This window comes from Lathyrus oleraceus, chromosome 7 (assembly GCF_024323335.1).
Source record: "Lathyrus oleraceus cultivar Zhongwan6 chromosome 7, CAAS_Psat_ZW6_1.0, whole genome shotgun sequence".
Classification (NCBI taxonomy): Eukaryota; Viridiplantae; Streptophyta; class Magnoliopsida; order Fabales; family Fabaceae; genus Lathyrus; species Lathyrus oleraceus.
In genome coordinates, this window is record NC_066585.1 from 11,352,093 (window position 1) to 11,377,843 (window position 25,751).

The following is a 25,751-nucleotide window of genomic DNA, read 5'->3' on the forward strand; positions in this document are numbered from 1 at the left end:
AGTGACGACTCTGGTTTTGTTAATGTCAAGTTTATCCATAGCTTGATGGTCACGAATTTATCGCTACAGGGTTCAATTGTTTCTTGGCCTTGTAATGCTTGAGAAGTAATTATGTTTGTAGGTTGTGCTTGTGTTGTGAACTATTATGTGCATTGATCTAACTTTGCTTGGCAATGTGATTGGTCTTAAGGCTGCTTGTTAGAAACTTAGGCATATATGGGAATGAGTTATGGAAAATGTTAGGGAATTGAATTATGGAATATGGGATTGAATGTTTAAATTGTGTATGGTATTCCAATGTTTGAATTGTTGTTTTTTGTGGTATGTTTTATTGTGCAGGTTGTGCATGAAGTAGTAAGGCAGAGTTCATGTACTTGCAGCCATGGTAAGCTTTGGTTTTTGCTGAATTTTGGACAATGATTTCCAATGTGTCTTATGCCATGTTTGTGATGTATGTTTGGGTTGTAGGACATTTTTCTTATTAAAGGAAATATGGAAAGCAAGTGCAAGGAAAGTATGGAAGCAAGGTGCAAGGAAAGGCTTGGTTTGGCAAGGCAAATGACAAAGTCATGACATGGTGTGGTCCACTTTGCAAAAAATGGAGTTTTCTTAATCATGAAGCAACATGGAGACTCATGGGATCAAGTATAGATGTAAATGCCATTAATATGAGTTTTAGGATGACAAAACACAATGGTTGACTTTGGTCAACTATTTGACCAAAAAGTCAACAATTGACCAAAAAATTAACTTTTATAAAAATGTAATTTTTTATTTCTTTTTGTAATGAACCAATGTATTCCTTGACAAATGAATGAAAAACCAATTATTTGAATGGAATGGTCATGAACGTATGTGAATTAAAACTTAACTTTTGAATGATCTTTGCATGAATCCAATACTTTTAACCAATTAAATCATGATCATATGATAACACATGAACCAAATGGCCCAAGCTACATGGATTAAACAATAATGAATGCCCTTATGAATCACAATGGGTCAAGGACAAACAATGAACCAAAGATCAATGCATCAATGCAGACATGAATTCAAAGACCAAAGATTTATGATCTTGGAATCAATGGATTGAGGATGATTCTTATGCACAAAACAAATTTAATGATTGATGATGCATGACATGATGGTCAAGAACTTCCTCCTCATGAATTAGGGTTTCAGTTAATCCCATAGTCAAAAGTCAAGCCAAAAAGGCACACAAGTACCATTCACTAATCCCTGATTAGGGTTTCATGATGCACATGTGAATACCATGTTAGAGGCTTCATGAATCAAGGTCCCACATATCAAGAAATTAGGGTTTCCCCCTCATATGTTGAGCAATACCATAATCCTCAAGCAAAAATCATGGTTTTTATTAACCATAAGCTTTGAATTTAGGATGCTTATTAGAATGTATTAACATGGATGAATAATACACATGAATAAGGCATGAATAAGTACAAATGAATCTCAAGTAAAAAGTTAGATGAAAAGTGAAGAGGGGAGGACAAATTTTGGGGTATGACAATGGGACTCAAGCACGTGTCTTTTTACTCCCGAGAACCCCTGTTTCCACGTTATACCCCCTCATGAACAAGTCTCATGTGGATTTTTGGCTTCTTACAATGACGAGCCAAATTTGCTGCATCCATACCCCTGCAAATGCCACGTACACCCCTGGCTCTTGGGATTTCTTCCTTTGGATTGTTTTTTGTTCTTTTATTTTGCTTTAATTTTTTTAGTACATTTTAATTTATTTTTAGGTTCTTTTTAATGCTTTTTAACATGAAATACTAGAAAAATAATTGAAATGATATCATTAATTTAGGTTTTTTTTAATTCATGTTTTGGTAAAAATAATAGAAATAATGCATTTAGTTAGAATTAATCATAAAGTTTTAGGATTAATATTCTAATTAGTTTTTTACTAATAACATGCTTTGTCCCCCTAGCTTTAGGTTAACTTTAGACATTGAAACCTGTTGTTACTTTGATTTTCCTTAGAATTTAGGTGTTTGAGTTACAATTGAATTTTCCCCTTTTTGATTAAGTTGATCAAAGTCTTCTTTGATCAACTAAATCCTTTGACATATGCATATTCCCTTAGTCTAGTCAAGTGATCAGAAGTCTCTTGATCACTTGATAAGACTAGTCCCCGGTACTACAGCTACATTGGACATTCCAAGACTTCATATTCAAGTAAATACAAGTCAGACAGACTAACGACTAGATTATTGTTCAAGCACAAAGGTTTCCCTTCAACACTTGTCAGTTCTGATCAGGATTATACGCCACAAACCTTAAGTAGTAGGGAAGGAATAAGAGAGATAATTCATATCCTTATTCTGAATATCTTTGGGAACGGAAAAAATGACCCAGTTGCTCAGAGTATTCACCTTTACTCATAGACTTTAGTTCAATTCAAATCATATAATTGTCAACTCTACTTCCTCACAAGTAACACTTCATCATCAGGAGAAACAAAAATAATCTTCTTCAACACTTGTCAGTTATGATGATGATTACACGCCACGGACCTTAAGTAGTTGAGAAGGAATAAGAGGGAGAATTCTTATCCTCATTTTGAATATCTTTGGGTACGTGACGAATGCCCCACTTTCTCATAGTATTCACTTCTACTCATAGACTTTAGTACAATTCAAATCAAATAATTGTCAAGTCTTCTTCAGCATCTCAATAGTGCAACACTGATTCATCAATAATACTCTTCTCTTTGGACCAAACAATTTCACTCTTTGGACTTCCATATCTTATTTGGGTCAAGTACCTCATGCTCAAAATACCCATTTTTGAATCAAGAACCCCTTTCTTTCTTTCATGTTTGCCTTGTCAGACCTAGTGCTCAGGCAAATGCTTTTTTCATGCATGTTTGTCTTGTCATACCTCGTGCTTAGACAAACCCTTTTCTTTCTTGGTTGCCTTGTCATACCTCATGCTTAAGTAAACCCTTTTTTCATGCATTATTTGCATTGTCAGACCTCGTGCTTAGGCAAACACTTTTTCTCTTTGGCCATACCATTTATAGGTTAACGCCACACTCTTTGGTTCAGACGTACATATCCTATGGATCCAACAACATAATCATTGGTCCAAACAATTACACTCTTTGGACTTTCATATCTTCTTTGGGTCAAGTACCTCATGCTCAAAATACCCATTTTTGAATCAAGAACCCTTTTCTTTCTTGTTTGTTTTCCTTGTCATACCTCGTGCTTAGGAAAATTCATTCGCATACATGTTTGTCTTGTCAGACCTTATGCTTAGACAAACCCTTTTTATTTCTTGGTTTCCTTGTCAGGCCTCATGCTTAGCAAACCTCTTCCTCATGGATTATTTGCCTTGTCATACCTAGTGGTCAAGAAAACGCTATCTTCATGCATGTTTATGTTGTCATACCTCATTATTTTACAAACCATTTTCTTTCTTGGTTTCCTTGTCAGACCTCCTGCTTAGGCAAACCCCTTTTTCATGCATTGTTTACCTTGTCAGACCCCGTGCTTAGGAAAACATGTTTTCTCTTTGGCTATACCATTTATTGGTTAATGCCATACTCTTTGGTTCAGACATACTTATCTTATGGATTCAACAACACAATCATTGGTCTAAAACAATATTTTTCACTTCACAACTCTTTGCAATGCAAGTTATTTTTTATGTTAATGCAATTCAATCAACTCTTTCGTTTTCTTTTATCATGCAAACCTTTTTTTTAAATAATTTTCTTTTCTTTTCAAAATAAATTTTATAATTCGTTCCTTAGCAGTCGCACTAAAAGCTTGGAGTATCCGAACTAGGATCAATTTAGCTAATATCTACACACTTCTAGGATACGATTATAACAATTCCATAAAAACAACCTACACAGGCTTCTTTTCTACCACGAATTATAGAGCTCTGATTTCCTTATTGCACTAAGAGGATACGTAGGCACAAAGGTTCGAATCCTTGGTGAGCACGCTAATTATTAAACCTTTTTTCCCTTTTGCAAGTGATCTTTAGATAGTAACACCCAGTCGAACAAAGAACAATCAAAATGGTTCACGTTGAGTACAACGAATGTGAGGGGTGTTGATACCTTCCCCTTGCATAACCAATTTCATTACCCTTTTCTCTTCCTTTGGGTTTTATTGATGTTTTCCATTTCCTTCAGGAATAAATAAAGTTTGGTGATGTCTCTGTTGTATCTTTGAGTGTGCGATGCGCTCAGGTATTTTTCGCAGTACGATAGGTGGTATAAACAAAAATTGATCTATATTGTTTAATGTACTTGGCATCGTCACTTTTTGGGATGAGTGTGAGCATAACATAATTGAATGCCTTGTACAATCTATCTTTCCAAAAAAACTCCATGATAGCTGCTATCATGTTACCTTTAACAATGCTCTAACTAGCTTTAAAAAAATATGGCACTATAGCCATCCAAACTAGGGGATTTTCAAGTCATTAATATCTGTTAAGGCTTTGAAAATATCTGGCTCAGTAACAGATCTAACAAGATAAATTATGTGCTCCATATTGAGTTGTACTCCATCTCTCATGGCTTCAATATCTATGTACTGGAAGTTTTTATCCCTCTCCTCCATTATCTTCCCATTGTACTCCAACACTTCATTCTCAATCTCTGCTTGTGTTATTATATTGGTATCATCTTCCCTATAATGGAGCTTCATGCTCTTTGCTATCTACTTTGATTTAATTGAGGCATGTTATAATACCCCAAAATTTACCCCCTCATTCATGCATTCATTTTTTAGGTCATTTAACATTTCATATTGCATTTCATCATGTCAATCAGAATTAGCTCCAAGAAGCTTGAATATCATCCAAGACACTTTGTGGGTTCTATCTGGGTGATCGGTCAACACAAGGGAATGACTTGAGTTACTTCCAACATGTTCAAATGGGGGTTATTCATCAGTCAAAACGCTAATCTTGAAGGAGCAAAAGTTTGTGCCTGAGCTGTCATGCTCGCTAGGCGAGCAGCGTGGGTCGCTTAGCAAATCTGAATTGTCATGCTCGCTGTAGCGGTGTATTCGTCGCTATATGATATATTGATTAAACCATAAGCAAAGCATACAATGAATCGAGTCGCCACCGCACTTTTATTTATCCTAAGGACTGGTTAAAAAGCGAACAAAAACCTAAGAAGTTTTACACGTAGAAAACCAATAAAAGATCAGAGAGTCTGGATAAGGGGTAAATTACGCAATGGGAAGGTGTTAGGCACCCATCACGTCCTAGGTACTCCTAGGGAGCCCTTTTCACACTTGTTGTATAAAAAATGTTTATTTGTTTATGGCATATTGTGCAAACATGAATGGGATGAGGCGAAAAGAATGTACAATTTTATTATTTTTGTGTTTGAACGGATGAACCCGTTGCCTACGTACCTTCCATCAAAGGTAAGGATCAAAACGCCGTAGTTCGGCTAAAAGATTTCCAAAAATTAGTGAGTTCATTTTACAACACAAGCACTAAGGCTTTTCATTACCAATGGGAGAAAACTCTACCCGAATCAACAATCCACCATCCGAGGACGGCTTCGACGTACTAGAGGGGTTAACCCTGTTTTCAGTACGGAAGTCTTACAATCGACTCACTAAGGATAAGGTAAGATTTACATCAACCGCTATGGTAATTGTAACCTATGGCTAATGTATGAAAACATATTAACAATGGACAAAGCCACAAAACGATTGAATGTGTGAGGTTAATTGATTATGAGTATTCACAAAAACATGGTCAAGGTATGATTAAGATTGATTCAAAGAAGTGTTATGAAATGAAGTTTGAAAAGTCAAGGACTTAGGGTCCAGGTTTCTAATTTGAAAAGACATGAAGATGTTTGCACAACAAGTCAAAAGTTTTTGAAAGCAAAGTGTGAAAAGGTTTAGGACAAAGAGGGTATGGATGATGGAATGTAAAACTTCTTAGAAAGGTTCACCTCTTGAGATCATATAGAAGATGATTCAAGTATGTCCTTAGGAATAGGCCACAATGCAAGTAAGCAAATAAAAGCAAGGTGATACCGGATGCCATCAATGGACTTATACCAATCTCACAAACAAAAGCGGATACCGGATACCAATAAATGGATTTACACCAATCTCCTAAAAAAAACAATGATACCGGATGCCATTAATGGTCTTATACCAATCTCACAAAGCAAAAGCGGATATCGGATACCAATAAATGGATTTACACCAATCTCCTAAGGTAAAACAAAACATGGATGTCAGATGCGAATCTGTCTGGACTTATACCAACCTCCAAAGGATGATCATGGGAGCACAAATGCCAACAACATGGTCTTACAATTGCATCCTCACATACAACAAACAAACAATGCACTAAGCAATGGACATGAGTGACCAAGTGAAATGGTCTTGCACTCTATCCCTTCCAAATCATAGGAACAATGGTCAATTAATGGACTTACTGTTGTCCTCAATGGGTAAACCAAACATGGATCACAAAGATATGCAATGATGATCATGCAATAATGAACAATCAATGATGATAAGTGCACAAAGGCAAGCAAGCAAACATGTACAAATGCAACAAGCAATCAATCAAACAAAGTCATTTAGCACACACTATAACCAAACAATTAGGCTCAATCAAAGGGTTAGACTTAAAAGTCAACTGGAATAGGGTAAATGGTGCTCTTAACCTTGACATTGAGAGCCAAGGTGAAGCAGATGAAAGGATATGAGGGGTGTGCCTCATCACTCTTATCCCTGGTCAGAGAGAGCATTGAATATCAGAAGGTGTGGGAGTTCAGAAAGCTGGAACTCTCTCCACAAGTTAGACTCGATAGATCTTGGGTTTTTACTCACTATGCATCAACACATGTGGTGTGAGCAAGGTGAGTGACTCACAGAATAGTAGGAGATAGGCTACATATCTATTTTGTCTACCAATTGCCTCATATGAGGTCTTTTCCTGCTTGGGGACAAAGTTGAACAATCACAAACATTGCCTCTTAAGGAGGACTTCAGACAAGTGCCTGGCTAAGTAACAAGCCAGGTCTTCCAGACTACATGGAGACAAGAGAGTCTACCTCAATGCTTAAGCAAAGCAATGCAATAGCAAGTTCTCAAAGGAACTAAAGCAACTATGGTACCTGAAATCAATCAAATATAATCAGTATTCAAGTCACAAAGTCAAAACAGACAAGATATGAACCAACAGTCAATACAATCAATCACATGTGCAAAGCACAAACTCAAAGCAAATGAGTTAGCATCCTACAAAACAAACCAAGTTAGTTCATGATAATCAAATAAACCAAAATCAATCAACTTGAATTAATCTCCTTAGAGCAATTGCTCCTTAACCTGAAAAAACAACTCAAATGTGAGAAGTGAACCCTTAGGCCAAAGCCTAGGGTCAAAGGAGGAGAAAATATTTAAAACAGAACATGAAACTTGATCAAAATCAAGATTTATCAAATAAGAACAAATTCCAGTTGGTCTCATATCAAAAGCATTCAACAATTGCATTTCATAAGCAAATCATGTCAAACTAGGCAAGTTGGGAACTCAATGGTGTAAACAGAACGAACACAAGCATATCAATACCAAAATGGCTCAATAAATTCCAGGAAAAATCATGCTTAACCAGAACACATTAAATGAGCAACACACCAAATTTCATGTCATTTGGACAATTGGAAGTAAGGAAATTAAAATCCCTAAGTCCAAGCATATTCATACAAGCTCATACAAAGCACCCAATCATGCATCAACTTCAAGCAATCATAAAACAGAGACCAAAAATGATAAATGAATGCAATCAGAGCCATGGAAAACTTCAAGATGTCTATAATGCACATGCCAAATTTCAAAGCCATCCAATAATGCATGAGAATTTCACAACACATATGATATCATGACTCACAAAATGTCAACAATTGGTCAAACAGAGGGAAAATTCTCAAACAAATAGAAAATGCATTCCAAAATTCCAGGAAAAATCACAAGCAAACTAGACATCAATAAGTATTAGCATGCAAAAATCCAGAGCAATTGGCATAGCATAAGCATGGAAAATAAAATCAAGAACATGAATAAGACATGGTGTGACATACATTGTCACACCTCCAAAGATCACATCATATCTCCCAATCCAGAAATGCAAAATTAGCAAACCATATACCAAAACCACCAGGAATGAGTCTAGATCATGCATATAAAATTTCAAGCATTTTGGAGCAAGCATCAAGATTTCATGAATGAAATAGCAAAACATATGTAAAAAACATACATGAACAAAGACATTAGACCAAAATAAAAACCATCCGTGCACAACTTGTGTTATTATACCTATAAAAAACTAGATGAAAAATGGAGATGAATGCAAAAATTCCCAACCAATTTGGATGCTCCATGAATTATTTATGATTTTTTGAAGTTTCATGATAAAATGAAATAAACATTTGGAAATAAAATGCAATAAATGGCACGAATGGCATTGTTGTAATTACATGGAAGATTTGAATATTGGCGCCTACACAAAGCGCTGCGTTTCATTAAAAGAAACGCAGCCCCCAATCAAAACGTGCCAAGTGGACGACTACATGCGCTGCAAACACCAAACAACATGCAGAAACACGGGATATGGATCAAAAGCTAACTGGAAACGCAAACCCTAACTGTTCTTGGTGTTCTTCATCAAGATGAACAAATTCTCACAGAAACTAGCAAGCTATATACCATTCGAAACAGCATCTAACACACATCAATAATACAACAAGCATTTCAATTAATTTCACTCATGCTAATCAGATCGAGCTAAACAAGTTTCACAATCAAAGATTCAGATCCACATAACTTCTTCAATTCTTAATGGAATTTCATGATCTAAGTTGCAGTGTGACCTATGTGATGAGATCTACAAGATGCATACCATTATTTCATGAATTAGAGGATTCGAATTCTTACCTCTATGAAGCAACAGAGATGGAATCGAGCTCCTCAGGTATTGGCAAGGCAAAACAGGTGTTCAATGATGATGAGGAAGGTGAATGGAAGCAAGAAACTAGCTCAGCAATGTCCAGATTCGAAGAGATCTCCAACTGCCATGAACATGAGCTTGCTTCAACAGCTGCGATTTCTTCAAGATCTCCACACTTTGGCTACAAACAGATCTTCAACAAAGCCTGTAGAAGATGATTGACACAAGAACCAAGTGAAAGCAATGTAGAAATTGACGAAAAGTAGTTGAGAAAATTTTGAGATTTTTGAGAGAATTTGAGATTTTTGAGATTGGGATCTGAGAAAATGAATTGTGGATAGGGTTTTCAGTTAGAATTATGCTATATATACTCCTAATTAACAATGCCTAAACATGATTAGTGAAATGGTAAATGCAATTAGCTAAAATGGAGGTGTTTTTGGACAATTAGTAAAATCACCCTTATTGCATATGCATGGCATGCTACAGTGCGAAATTCCACTTGAAATGCACTTCAAAATCAGTTTAGAGGCAAATGAAATTGATTTGAAGTGAAAAGGATGCATATTTTTCAAATTCAAATTTTCCCTCCAAGAATTCAAATTAAATCACTTGAAAAATGAAATATTTTTGTGATGATTTTTGATAAAATGTGATGCATGAAATGGATAGTAGGGATCAAGAGAATTTTGCTCCAAAAAGAATCACATGAATTGGCCTTTTGGTGTGAAAGTTATGCCTTGTTGAAGTTCAAAATCCATGGACAATGATTTGATCATAACTTGTCAACCACACATGAGAAATGAGTGTTCTTGGACTTTTTGGAAAGGCAAGAGCAAGATCTTCAACTTTCATGTTGGATAAATTTTGATTTGAAGCTTGCTTGATGATGTAAAGTTGAGGAGAAGAACTTTCCATTTTTGGCAGTTGAAAATTACAGGTCCTTGCTATTTTGGGAAACTTTTTGTCTGACCTCAAATTCCTCAATGATGATGTTTGACGTGTTATATGAGGCTTGTATGGACATGAATGAGACCTTTCAAACCATTTCCCACCTTCAAATTACTGATTAAATGCACAGTTGACCACAGTTGACTTTGCTAAGGTTTTGGTTGACTGAGTCATGCTTTGATGACTTTCAAGCCTTTACCACTTGAGATCTTGATACCAAATGGTGTCACAACTCATATGAATCTCTTATGAATGATCATGGTGCCCAAATTCTTCAAACATGGTCACCATCTATAGCTCAATGAGTGATTTGACTGTTTTGACCTAGTTTGTTTCATCTGCAAGTAACATGGTTAGATTACAATATTTTGGTACTTTTGGTTAGTAAACAAATGAAAAGCAATGATATACAAATGCTAGACATGCTTGGTGATCAAGAACCACACTCAGAAGATAACCCACCCACTAGAAAGAAGGCAAGGTGCACAATGATCCTTGAGGCAATGTTATGATATGATATGATGCCATGAGGGATCTTAGGGCAAAAATTGAGGTCTTACACTCGCTAGGCGAAGCGCACGCGTTTTCAAAATATAATAGAAAATCTTGGACTTGGACCTCTCTCATTTGAGCCCACAAAGCCACGAAAATCAGGTTATAAATTCAGGATTTCATTGAGCCAAACCCTATTCTATTCCTATTACCCTGGCAGAAGAGAAGAGCTAACAGAATCCAGAGCAGTCTCCATAGACATTGAAGGAAAGAACTCCTTTGCACAGGATCACCTCTACCACCTCTATCTCACACAAACCCTAAGATCGCTTTGCAAACCCAACCGGGCAAATTCAATTTCATTCGATCTCTCCGATCAGGTTTGCCCTATTCCCATTACTTTATGCCTTCAATTTGAAATCTCTAAATGTATGAGGCATTATGGGTAAATTTGGAAGAGTGGGTATCGTTAGGTTTTGCACACGGGTTTAGATATGCTTGAACGTGTAAAACAATGCCCTGAATGTGTAATCGTTTGATTTCTGAAATGCGTACCATAGGGTTTGGGGTTACTGAAATCGGACTGTTACCAAAAGAAGAAACCAAAACCCGCAGGCATTCGCTAGCACATCGCTAGGCGAGCCTGTACCGAAGCTTCGCTAGCACCTCGCTAAGCGAAGCAGTAGCGAGCGTGACAGAGGTGTTTTTTGCTCTAATCTGGTTGGTGTTTGTTATGACATGCTTTCTCTTGCATCCATGCACTATTTACCTGACGCTTTGTTGTTATGTTTCTCTTGTTGGTGCGATTCTTGATTGCATCTCATTATTCTAACCCGTTTGTTGAGTTTTTTGTGAGGGCTCACATGACCCTTGAGGAGATAGCTTGCTTGGTATTCCACTTTATTTGTGGGATACCACTTGTAGATCTATTCCAATTACTTGTACTGACTTGCTTTCTTTGATGATGCCAGCTTGAGAGATCTCTGGGTTTCTCGTTTCTTTAGTTGCTGTTACTTCAGATCTTTATCCGTGGGGTAGATCTTCCGACCCCTTTTACATCTTTCCCGCATTTTACTGCTTTCTTAGTTGGAAGACCTCAATAGGAGGCAATATTTTCTTTTGTTTGTTTACTTTTGTGCCCAAAGACCTCCAAGAAGAGGCACCAGTGCTAAAGACCTCCATGAAGAGGCAATTGACGGATAAAAGGGATTAGTAGCCAATCCCCTGATATTCAGTGTGTCGTTCTTTATGCTCACACTACGTGTCGATGCTTCAGAACAAAAGCTCAAGATCTTTTGTCCGGTCAGTCAGTGGAGAGGGTTCCACCTTTCTGAATCCCCACTTTTTGTCATGAGTTCACCCTGTCCAGGGTTAAGAGCTATGAGGTCTTATCCTCATTACCCTTCTAATCTGGTCACCCTGACGTTCAGTGTCAGTGGTTAAGAGCCCGTTTGATTACCCTTCCATGGCTTGTTTGTCGAGGTTGATATGACCCCTCTTGATTAAAGCCCTACCCATGTATATTTGAGCCCCCTTTTTGGCTGTTTACTTTATGCATGTTTGTTTTGTATGGTGTGATCGTCTCCCCATAGGGTTGCTAGGCTTCGTATAATCTCTCGTTTGCATGTCAACTAAGGTAGCACGGTTCCTTCGTCTAGGACTTCCTTTTTTGCATGAGCATCCCTAGAACACAAACAAACTCATTGATTCTTCTTCTCCTAAGAACACGTTTACTCCTTCTGTTACAGCCGAGTAAGTCTCCAAAGGTCGAGCATCCGATAGATTGCGTAGTAACGTCGTTCGTCCAAAACAAACCCGTAGTTAGCCGAACTACGGTTCGCTCTGATTCTCATTCTAGATGAGATACGTAGGCATAAGACGCGATGTCTTAGTGAGCACACTCCTCTTTAACCCATAGGTAGCCGAGCTACGGAGACTCTGATTCTCATATTCAGATGAGATACGTATGCAGTGGATGCGACATCCGTGCGAGTCATTTTCTTTTGACCCCTCTTTTAGTAAATAGTACATTAGATAAATCCACACCCTTTAGACAAGAACAACAAGAGTGGATCCCGTAGAGTACTACGGATGCGTAGGGGTGCTAATACCTTCCCTTCGCATAATCGGCTCCCGAACCCAAGATTTGGTTGCGAGACCTTGTCTTGTCCTTTCCTTTTTCCAGGTTTACTTCGAGCGTTTCCTTTCGCTCCTTTGGGATAAATAACGCACGGTGGCGACTCTTCTGTCATTTTCTTTCTTTTTTCGCCGGTTGTTTCGTTTCGCATTTAGGTTGCGACAGCTGGCGACTCTGCTGGGGACACGGTCTCCCTAAGCGAGTCCCTCCTAGATTTTGTAGGTTTCTTGTTTGATTGGGTGTTTATTCTTTTGTACAGTTATTTATTTACCTGCTTTACCTTATTGCATTCATATATATATGTCTGTTGTATCTGTGGGTGATAACATGAAATAATATCACATTTTTTGACTCGATTTAATTAAATTATATTATTATTTGTTTCGATTTATTTCATTTTATTCGAGATTACTTGGTATTTTTCCTTCTATTTATCTCAGGTAATTTATTTGAAGCAAAAGTGAAAAAAGAAGAAAAGGGGGTGTAAAAAGATGAGGAAAGCAAAATCCCAACCCACAATTACAAGCCAGGAGCGCTGAGCCTGTGACGAACGCCACAGAAGGCGTGACGAGCGTCACGCCCCCTGCTAAGTGTTACGAGCGTAACACAAGGTGTGACGACCGTCACACCCCCATTCCTATATTTTTGGGTTTGACGCGTAACAGAAGGCACGTTACTCCTTTTCCTCCGCTTGACTAGTAGACTCGTTGAAGCAAACGGAATGGGCTTTGAAGGAAACGGTCACTTATTGGATTGGTATAAATAGGACCAATTATGGAACCCTAGGGAGGTTGAGAATTTTTCCAGTTTTTGGCATAGCTTTATTATTACTACTTTCTATTTTTTTCAGCATTCTACCTCCATAGCAACTTTTATTTCCTTTTCTTTTCCAGTCAATTTTCAAGCACTTAATTAATTTTTCACGCAATAGTTTCTACACCGGAAACTATTGTGTATGTTTTACTGGATCTAACCTTACGTTAGATCATAGTATTTTATTCCTTCGCTTTTATTTTCCTGTCCGATTGAAGAGTTCAAGAACAAATCCAACCGGTCTGTGGTGGAGTGTTCAAGATTGCTATTAATTATTCAGGTTCTTTAATTTATTGTTTTAATTTATATATGCCCTGCATTACTGTTTATTTATATTGTTTGCCTGATATGGTTTTATTTAAGCATGATAATTGTTTAGACCTGTTTAGCATGTCCGGCTAATTAATTTAGATATCGGTATGTAAAGTAAGCGGAATAAGGAATCAAAACTAAGTTGGTTTAATTTCATTTAAAAATAAATCACTCTTTTTATAGTCTCAATTTACAGGGTTAATCCCAAAGTTTTTGTACGAGAGTAAAAGACATAAAGAAGTTAAAATCAATAGAACGAAAGTTTGAGTTTTTAACTGGACAGTGTAAATTGGACATTAATTCTAAATCAGGGCGAAAGCAATTTTTAGAGTTAATTAAATTCTAATCTTTTTCAAAAAGTATTTTTAAACGTTAAATGTGAGGACGAAAGTTAAGCATTTAAGTTTAATTATATAATCTAAGTCAACAGAGCGAGAGTTTGAGACGAGGGTGTTTAAACGGCTATTATTTTAATAAAAAGAGTTTCTATAGATTCTATTGTTTTCAAAAAGTGGTTTTGGACTTAACTAATAAGTGACAGCTACGTTAATATAAAGTCATGGTCTATTCAACAGAGCGAGAGTTTGAGAAAAGGCTTTTAATCAATAGTGTCTACTGAAAAGGTTTATTTTAAATCAAGAAACCAACGAAGATTTGATTCCCTAATTACGACGAACTACATACCGATATCCGCTTAATTGATATTTAATTTAGATCTAGTTTTAGTTTTATTTTTCCCCGAACAATCAAAGTATCATCTGCCTTAGCTTTACGAAGTAACCTTAGAAAATGGTATATCGATTCATAAGTCCCTATGGGATCAATATCTTTTAAAACTACGCGATAGAACTGTGCACTTGCAGTTAGTACCCCAATTCGACTCATAAAGTCGCGATCAAGTTTTTGGCGTCGTTGCCGGGGATTTTTATTTAGTCGATATCGTAACTCTCCTGTTACGCTGTAGAGACTAAGGCAATTTTTATTTTTCATTTTTCTTTCGTTGATTTGTATGCCACACATTCGCTCACAAGGCGAGCCGTTTTATTTACGAATCAACGATATTGAACTATATCTCCGAGTCTTACGACGAATTCGGGAATATCGTGCTGCAAACAATCTCCCTCCTATCGAAGTGCCCGACCTCAAAAATCTTCTTCCTTCGTCGATACCCGAGATGGCAAAACCAGCTCGTGCTCTTCGAGATTACGCTACTCCATCGCAAGATGAGCCGCATTCGAGTATTGCTCCACCCTCAATCGAAGCAAACAACTTCGAACTTAAGCCTTCGCTGCTACAAGCAGTGCAATAGAATCAATTCTCTGGAAATCCTACCGAGGATCCAAACCTTCATCTATCCGTATTTCTCCAATACGCTGATACTGTTAAAGCTAATGGTGTCACTTCAGAGGCAATTCGACTTCGTCTCTTTCCTTTCTCGTTAAGAGATAAAGCTAGAAGATGGCTTCAGTCTCTTCCTTCCAACTCAGTCACCACATGGAACGAGTTGAAGAAAGTCTTCCTTGCCCGATATTTTCCTCCAAGCAAAACAGTTATGTTGAGAGCCCAGATAAATGGATTTAAACAGAAAGATAACGAGTCTCTTTTCGAAGCATGGGAAAGATACAAAGACATGATGAGACTTTGTCCACACCATGGTTTAGTGGACTGGTTAGTAATTCATACCTTTTATAATGGTCTCTTGTACAACACAAGGTTAACAATAGACGCCGCCGCAGGTGGTGCGCTTATGGATAAACCTTACGCCGATGCTTATCAACTTATCGAGAGCATGGCCCAAAACCATTATCAATGGGGAAGCGACCGAACAATGGTAGAAAAACCTCAAACGAAAAGTGGCATGTACGAGATAAGTAGCCTTGATCATGTTAATACAAAAGTGGATGCTCTGGCGCAGAAAATTGAAAGTTTAAATGTATCACCTCCAGCCACCGTGGTTGCCGCAACTCAGAATTGCGAAGTCTGTGGAATCCAAGGTCACACTCCTGCAGATTATCAACTCCTAACAGGAATCCAAGCAGAGCAAGTGAATTATGCTCAAGGAAATCCCTACTCGCATACCTATAACTCTAACTGGAAGAACCATCCTAATTTTTCATATAAGAGTAATAATGCTTTATACGCACCAGGACAAGCTCCAAATCAAGCCCCAGCTATACCTCCGGGATATCAAAAGCCGATCCCATCTACACCTAACAATAACGTTCCTAGGAAATCCAACTTGGAAATCATGATAGAGAACTTCATAGCTTCTCAACAGCAAACCAATAAGGACTTCTTAAACCAAAATGTACACACTAGCGAACAAATTAAACAACTAGCAAGTAAAGTAGATGCCCTGGCTACCCATAACAAAATGCAAGAAACACAAATCTCACAAGTAGCTCAACAACAAGCGCCTACTGCTGTCCCAACTGGTACATTTCCTGGACAGCCCCAACCTAACCCGAAAAGCCACGCTCATGCCATCATATTAAGAAGTGGAACGGAAGTAGAAGGACCGTCTGATCCAAGGATGGAAAACCAAAACTCTAAAAAGTCAACCGAGGAAGAAAGTAAACCTAAGGAAAAGGAAGAGAGTAATAAGGAAACCGTAGAAAAGAAAGAACCTTATGTACCTCCACCACCTTATAAGCCACCTATCCCTTACCCTCAAAGGCTTATTAAAACCAAAGATGCGGGCCAATTTAAAAAATTTGTTGACCTACTGAAACAATTATACGTCACAATTCCGTTTACAGAAGCTATTACGCAGATGCCCTCGTATGCTAAGTTCTTAAAAGAAATTCTTTCTAATAAAAGGAAACTTGAAGATAGCGAAACTGTTACACTCACTGCTGAATGTAGCGCCATAATCCAGAATATGCCTCCAAAACTTAAGGATCCTGGTAGTTTCTCTATACCCTGTCACATAGGAAAATTTGTCATAGATAAGGCTCTATGCAATTTAGGAGCCGGTATCAGTGTTATGCCTTTATCCATTGTAGCGGTGTATTCGTCGCTATATGATCTATCGATTAAATCATAAGCAAGGTATACAATGAATTTTCGAGTCGCCACCGCACTTTTATTTATCCAAAGGATTGGCTAAAAAGCGAACAAAAGCCTAAGAAGTTTTACACGTAGAAAACTAATAAAAAGATCAGAGAGTCTGGGTAAGGGGTAAATTACGCAATGGGAAGGTGTTAGGCACCCATCACGTCCTAGGTACTCCTAGGGAGCCCTTTTCACACTTGTTGTACAAAGTTATTATTTGTTATGACATAAGTATTGTGCAAACATGATTGGGATGATGAGAAAAGAATATACAGTTTTTTATTGGGTTATTGGGTTTGAACGGATGAACCCGCTGCCTACGTACCTTCCATCAAAGGTAAGGATCAAAACGCCGTAGTTCGGCTAAAAGATTTCCAAAAGTTGGTGGATTCAGTTTTAAACACAAGCACTGAGGCTTTTCATTATCAATGGGAGAACACTCGACCAAAAACAACATCCACCATGCGAGGATAGCTTCGACGTACTAGAGGGGTTAGCCCTGTTTTCAGTACGGAAGTCTTACTGTCGACTCACTAAGGATAGGCAAGATTTACATCAACCACAATGATAATTGAAACCTATGGCTAATGCATGAAAAGATTAACAATGGACAAAGCCAAAACAAGTGAATGAGTGAAGTTAATTGATTGTGATTATGAAAGTGGAGTCAAAGTATGATTAAGATTGATTCAAAGAAGTATTATGAAATGAAGTTTGAAAAAGTCAAGGACTTGGGGTCCAGGTTTTTAGTTAGAAAACATGAAAATGTTTGCACAACACTTATTTCAACTTGCAAAGCAAAAGTGTGAAAAGGTTTAGGACATAATGGGGATGAATGGATGGAGATGGATTGTAAAACTTCTTAGAAGGTTCACTTCTTGAAATCATATGGGAGATGACTCAAGTGTGTCCTTTGGAATAGCAATGGATAATAACAAACAAACAAAGAAGAAAGCAAAAGCGGATATCGGATGCCAATCACTAGGCTTATACCAATCTCCTAAAATAAAACTGGATATCAGATGCCACTCAATGGTCTTACACTAATCTCCTCAAACAAAGAAATAAAAGGCGGATACCGGATACCAATAGATGGATTTACACCAGTCTCCTAAAACAGAAATGGATATCAGAGGCCACTCAATGGACTTACACTAATCTCCTAAAACAAAAAGAAACTTGGATACCGGATGCCAATCTGTCTGGACTTATACCAATATCCAACATATGATCATAGGAAAGCAAATGCCAACTTACAGGGACTTACAATTGCGACCTCACATAAACAAAGAAAAACAAAACATGGAAGTCAGATGCCAATCTGTCTGGGCTTACTCTAACCTCCACAGTATGGTCCTAGGAATACAAATGCCAACTTGCAGGGACTTACAGTTGTATCCTCACATACAATCAAATGCATCAAGCAAAGATAAGATGAGTGGCCAAGGTGATGGTCTTATACTCACTTCCATATCATAGGAGCAATGGCCAATGAATGGTCTTACAATTGTCCTCAATGGGTAAACAGCAATGATAATGTCACACAGACAAATGAGATGATCATGCATTGATGAGCAATAAATGATGATAAATGCATAGAGCATACAAGCAAACATGTGCATATGAATAGAATAAGCAATGAAGTCAATCAGCACACACTATAACCAAACAGGGAGGCTCATACAAGAGGGTTAGGCATTGAAGCCAACTGGAATAGGGTTACTGGTGCTCTTAACCTTGCCATTGAGAGGCTAAGGTGAAGCAGATGAAAGGAGATGAGGGGTGTGCCTCATTGCTCTTATCCCTGATCAGGGAGAGCATTTCAGAAAGTGTGGGAGCTCAGAAAGATGGAGCTCTTTCCACATTAGACTCTATAGATCTTGGGTTTTGATCTCAATGCTACAACCATGTAATGGGAGCAATGAGAAGACTCACTGAATAGTAGGGGATAGGTTACTTATCCCTTTGATCTACCAATTGCCTTACTTGAAGGACTTTTCCTGCTTGGGACAAATATAAACACACACAAGCATTGCCTCTTAAGGAGGACTTCAGACAGTTTGCCCGGCCAAATAACAGGCCGGGTCTCCAGACTACATGAAGAAAGAGGGATTACCTCAAAGCAAATTGCTAAATAGCAAAGCAAGCAAGTTCAAAGAACTTAAGCAACTAAAAGGGTACCTGAAATAGTCCAACTAATCAGTAAACAGTTCAACAGTTTAAATCAAAAGGAAATGAATCAAACAGTTAAATCAGAAGTGCCAAAGCACAAGACCAAACTCATATGAGTCATACCACCTACAAAACAAAGGGTTAGCTCATGATAAACAATCAAGCTTAATCAAATTGGATTGTTCTCTTTGAAGCATTGTTGCTTAACCTGAAACAAATGAACTCAACATAAGCCAAGAGACCACTAGGACAAGCCTAGGGTCAAAAACAAATGAGAAAGTCAAAACAGCAAATGAAAGTCAACCAAAATCAAGTTCAAACATTTAAGAAGCAAGCACAATTGGTCCCACATTCATATCATTCATCAACATCATTTTATAGACCAAAGAAGTCAAAACATGGCAAGAGGGAGCACACAAAAGGTCAACATCAAGACCAAGCTCAAACCCAAACATAATCAATTCCAAAAATCATGAAATAATTCATACTCAAACACAATCCATAACATAGCATGCATATGAAATTTCAGCTCAATTGGATCATGGGAAGATGGTCAATTAAAATCAGGAAGTCAACACAATTTCAAGTATGCACCAAGAAGTCAACAAAACATGTGTCATCTTCAAAAAATCATAACAAAATGAAAACAGATGAGAAATGGATGGGATTAACACCAATGCAAAGCTCAAGATGTCTAGTATGCATATGTGAAATTTCATGATCATACAATAAGATATGAGAATTTCCCAAATGAAATGGCAAGGTGTGTCACACAAAGTCAACAATTGACTAGGCAGGGAAGAAAAATCACAAACAAATAGGAAATGGCTCAATTAATTCCAGGAAAAATCACACATCAACTAGACATATAAGAGATGGCTCATGCAAAATTTCACATTATTTGGAAGCCAGGAAGCATGTGAACAAAAATCATGAACTTGCATATCATTGGTGTGACACAAATTGTCACACCTTACTTCAGAAAATCATATCTCACACACCACATATGATAAATGCACAAACTTTACATCAAAATGAAGATGGATGAGTGTAGATTCACCACAAAAAATTTCAACTCAAATGGGTGCAACATGATCATTTCACAAAAGGAATGGCAAAAGGTATCAAATGAGCATACATGTTAAGAACCCTAGAGCCAATAAAAATCCAGCCAACCAAAAATTCATTAAAAATCATGATTAAATAATAGACATTCTTGTGAAAATGATGGAAAAAATTTCATGATTTTTGGAGTTAAATTGGATGAGAAATGAATTTGGAAAGATGATGAACAAATTGTAGCAAACATGAACAAAGAACATGGCATGGAGAGTCAACCAAGGTTGACCGATGGCACGCTCGTAAATACCACCTTCATTTAACTAAACGCAGCGTACAGACAAATGCAAGGAAATGTTTTGATTGGTTAATAGCCAATGGAACAGTAACTCGGTAGCAGAGTCAAACAACAACAGCCAATAGCATTCATGTTTTCTGGAAAAATGCTGTTAGGGTTTAAGGAAGCTTAGGGTTTTAACAGCAGCCACACCTTCATGTAATCATCATGGAAAATGAATTTCAAAACAGCAGCATTCAAACAACATGGCATTGATATGGTTCATGCAAAACAATATAGAACAACAAACCACTCACGTTGCATAAAGTTGAATAAATTCTGGGCAAAACTATTAGAGTTTCATGGCAACTACAGTAGCAGCTTCATCACTAATCCCAGAAATCGTGAAAATTTGAACAGTCCAAAACACGAAATCCAGCACACCATTGTAATCAACAAGCAACATACAGTATAAATCCATCAAGCATAATCATTAAAACACACTAACATCCAAGAATCGAGCAAAGAACTCATGCATCCATAAACTTTAAAACAGCATATCTCAAGGAATATTTGACCATTTCATGCAATCCAAAGCTCATTAAAATCAGCATAGCAAGAGCTATCTAAAACATAGCATGGCATAGTAAATGGTTAAGGTCGAAACCTTACTTGTTTTTGGAGAAAAATGAAAACAGTGATGGATTTGATGTTGTTGTACTCGAACAGATGATGCTAATGGTTGATGATGATGATTGCTTGAAGAAACTCAGCTCAAACAAACCAAATCCACCTTAAATCCAAACTTGCCATGGAAATGTCTTGGTGAAACAGAACTTGAAAATGGATTTCCAGTTGGTAAATGATGTTGCAACAGGGCTCCAAATGATGGCTAGGTCATGGAAAAACCAAGAGCTGCTCGAGTGTTTTGGAGTTTTAGCAGAAATGGCAAAATGTGAAAAAATGCAGGAAGGAGAGAACAAGGGTTTTTTTTCTGTTATGGCTGCTGTCACTAGGGTTCTGAAATGCAGAAAATGAGAATATATATGTCTGTTTTAACTTGGTTTAACAAATGCTAAGCTTGTTTAGCTCAAAATGAACCATTTGCCCCTTTTGCTAATTTTGCACAAGTGGATATGGAGGTGTGGTGTTGTACACGAATTTGGGCTTCAAAACAGGCTGCAAATGACCCTTATATTTGTTGTTTTATGTCTGCTCCTGAAGTGCTAAACTTGTTTTACTTTAATGAAGCCATATTGCTAATTTTGCACCTTTGGCCAAAATGGTGGTATGATAGTAGCATGAGCACGAATTTGGGCTTGGAACATGTTGCAAATAGCCTTCCAAACAATTCCCAATTGGCCAAATGTGCTGAAAACCTTTAATTTGAAAAGTCAACTTTTGGTCAATCTTGAATTTAAATGAAACAAGTCCAAAATTGCCATTTTGATTGGCAGGGTTTTGGTAAAAGATGATTGCATTTTTGGAAAGAGGGGGTTAAATGGAGCTTGTAGGAAAAAACCCCCACCAAATTTGGCCTTGTGGTTCATGAGATATGGCCATTTGAAGTTCACAAATGTTTGAGATTGAATTGATCATATCTTGACAACCACACATGGGATTTGAGAGTTCTTGGACTTTTTGAAAATGGGAGAACAAGATCTTCAACTTTCATGTTGGGCAAAAATTCATTTGAAGCTTGTATCATGATGTAAGTTTAAGATCAAGAAGTTTCCATTTTTGGCAGTTGAAATTACAGGTCCACTTTCTATTTTGGGAAATTTCTGATTTTGCTTCAAATTCTTCCATGTTGAGGTTGGTCATGATACATGAGGCTTGTATGGACATGAATGAGCTCCTTCAAATCAATTCCATCCATCAAATCACTGATTAAATCCACAGTTGACCAAGTTTGACTTCAGTTGACTTTTCTAGGGTTTTGCATGATTGAACCACCTTCTGATGAATTCCAAACCCTAATTCCTTGATATCTCGATTCCAAATGATGTCACAAGTCATATGAACTCTTGATTATTGATCATGGTGCCCAAATTCTGTAAGAATGGCCACCATCCACTTCTTTGACTGACTGTTGACTGATTTTGACTTAATTGCTGATGATTGCTTCAACTGCAAGCAACAAGGTTAGACTGACAATATTTTTGTACTTTTTGGTTAGTAAACATATGAAAAGCAAAGATATACAAATGCAAAACAAGCTTGGTGATCAAGAAACAACACTCACAAGGCAACCTACCCACTAGGAGGGGAGCTAGGACATGCAATGATCCTTGAGGCCATGATATGATATGTTATGGGCCATGAGGGATCTTAGGGCCAAAATTGGGGTCTTACATCCATATGCAAGAAACTGGAAATGGGAGAATTAAGACCAACTAAAATGTTTGTACAACTAGTAGATCGTTCCGTTAGATATCCTGCAAGAATTCTTGAAAACGTTCCCGTACGCATAGGACAATTCTACATTCCAACCAATTTTATAATTATGGACATTAGAGAAGATGAAGTTACACCCATTATATTGGGAAGACCATTCTTAGCAACCTCCGGTGCGATCATAGACGTAAAACGAGGACGACTCACTTTCGAAGTAGGAGAAGAGAAAATTGAGTTCATTCTTTCCCAATTTTTGAAAGCACCTGCAATAGATGACACATGTTACTTTATGGATATCATCAATGAATGCATAAAAGAAACAGAGTTAGAAAATGACAAATTGTTTGACTATCGTGTAGAAGACGAACTTAACCAATGTTTAGCAATGACATCGGATCCTGCGCAATGCCTTAAGAAACCAAACCTCGACCTAAAAACACTTCCCAAAAATCTGAGATATGAATTCCTAGACTTAGAACTTGAACGACCAGTAATAGTTAACGCAGACCTAGGAAAACTCGAAACCGAAAAACTCCTACATATCTTAAGAAAATATCCAACCGCACTAGGATACAACATCATCGATCTTAAAGGAATAAGTCCTTCTATTTGTATGCACCGCATCATGCTAGAAGAAGACTGTAAAACCTCTAGGGAACATCAGAGGAGACTAAACCCGATCCTGAGTGAGGTAGTGAAAAAGGAAATAACAAAGTTATTAGAGGCAGGTATCATATATCCTATATCTGATAGCAAATGGGTTAGTCCTGTACACGTAGTACCAAAGAAAGGAAGTATAACAGTTATTGAAAATGAAAAAGGAGAAACTATAACCAAACGAATCGAATCGGGATGGAGAATGTGCATTGACTATAGGAAACTAAACAAAGCAACCCGAAAAGATCATTTCCCTTTACCATTCATAGACCAGATGTTAGAACGATTAGCAAAACATTCTCATTTCTGCTATCTAGACGGTTACTCGGGCTTCTTTCAAATACCAATTCATCCTGATGACCAAGAAAAGACAACATTCACATGTCCTTTTAGTACCTTCGCTTATCGACGAATGCCGTTTGGCTTGTGCAATGCTCCCGCAACCTTCCAAAGGTGCATGATGGCAATATTCGCCGATTTTCTCGAAAATATCATGGAAGTATTTATGGACGATTTTTCCGTATGCGGACAAAGCTTTGAAGAATGTCTTGAAAACCTAGAAAGAGTTCTAGAGCGATGTGTAAAAGTAAACCTAGTACTTAATTGGGAAAAATGTCACTTTATGGTACAAGAAGGAATTGTTTTAGGACACATCATATCAAATAGAGGAATTGAAGTAGACAAAGCCAAAATAGAAGTAATCGAAAACCTTCAACCTCCGAAAACTGTGAGGAAAATACGAAGCTTCTTAGGACACGCCGGTTTTTACCGACGATTCATTAAAGACTTCTCTAAAATAACTAAACCTTTGACCGGATTATTAATGAAAGATGCTGAATTCATCTTTGACAATAAATGTTTAGAAGCATTTCAAACGCTTAAACAAGTGTTGATCTCCGCGCCCATAATGCAGACCCTGGATTGGAATGAACCATTCGAAATAATGTGTGACGCAAGTGATTACACCGTGGGCGCTGTTTTAGGACAACGAAAGGATAAAAAGCTTCACGTCATATATTACGCAAGTAGAACTCTAGATGAAGCACAAATGAATTACGCCACAACCGAGAAAGAACTCTTAGCAGTAGTATTTGCACTAGATAAATTTCGTTCTTACTTGGTCGGAGCTAAAATAATCGTTTATACTGACCACGCTGCCATTAAGTACCTCTTAACAAAAAAGGATGCTAAACCTCGACTCCTAAGGTGGATCTTGTTGCTACAAGAATTCGATCTGGAAATCAAAGATAAGAAAGGAACTGAAAACGTAGTAGCGGATCACCTCTCTAGACTCGAAAACCTGGAACCGGAAAGAACATCGATCAACGATGATTTCTTCTTAATTGAATTATCTTGGTTTTGATCATGTTTCACTTGCTGTTTTAAGATTTTTCCCTCCTTTTTGACCCTAGGCTTGTCCTAGTGGTCTTACTTCTCATGTTTGAGTTTGACTTTGACTTTTCAGGTTAAGAAGCAAAGTGGTTTAAAGGAATTAATGAAAGTTGATTGAGTTGTTTCATTTGACTATTGTAAACTAACTTGTTTGTTTTGTAGGGTGCTTAGCTCATTTGAGCTTTGAGCTTTGTGCTTTGCACATGTTTGATTGTGTTATCTGTTGGTTTTTACCTTGCTTGTCTTTGACTTTGTGATTGGTACTGATTATATTTGATTGATTTCAGGTACCATAGTCGCTAATAGTTCTTTGAGAACTTGCATTGCTTTGCTTGTATAGCATTTGCATTGAGGTATAGCACCTTCTTCTTCATGTAGTCTGGAAGACCTGGCTTGTTATTTAGCCAGGCAACTGTCTGAAGTCCTCCTTAAGAGGCGATGTTTGTGATTGTTTATTTTTGTCCCCAAGCAGGTAAAGACCTCATGTGAGGCAATTGGTAGACAAAAGAGATATGTAGCCTATCTCCTACTATTCTGTGAGTCATTCACATTGCTCACACTACTTGTGTTTGATGCATGTTGAGTAAAACCCAAGATCTATCGAGTCTAACTTTGGGGAGAGAGTTCCATCTTTCTGAACTCCCCCACCTTATTATATTCAATGCTCTCCCTGACCAGGGATAAGAGTGATGAGGCACACCCCTCATATCCTTTCATCTGCTTCACCTTGGCTCTCAATGTCAAGGTTAAGAGCGCCATTGACCCTATTCCAGTGGACTTTTAAGTCTAACCCTTTGATTGAGCCTAATTGTTTGGTTATAGTGGGTGCTAAATGACCTTGTTGATTGAGTGTTTGTTGCATTTGTACATGCTTGCTTGCCTTTGTGCACTTATCATTATTGCATGATCATCATTGCATATCCTTGTGATCTATGTTTGTTTGCCCATTGAGGACAATTGTAAGTCCATGTTGATTGGCTTTTGTTCCCATGATATGGAAGGATAGAGTGTAAGACCTCATTGGTCAATCATATCTTCTTTGCTCTTGTTTGTTGT

General features: G+C 37.6%; 1 non-coding gene across 1 annotated transcript; it reads right to left on the reverse strand.

The window, feature by feature from the left end:
• Positions 1 to 15,239: 15,239 nt before the first annotated feature.
• On the reverse strand, positions 15,240 to 15,346 carry LOC127110000 (small nucleolar RNA R71). Its single transcript, XR_007797240.1, has one exon. It is a non-coding gene; the product is annotated as a small nucleolar RNA R71 (small nucleolar RNA).
• Positions 15,347 to 25,751: the final 10,405 nt, after the last annotated feature.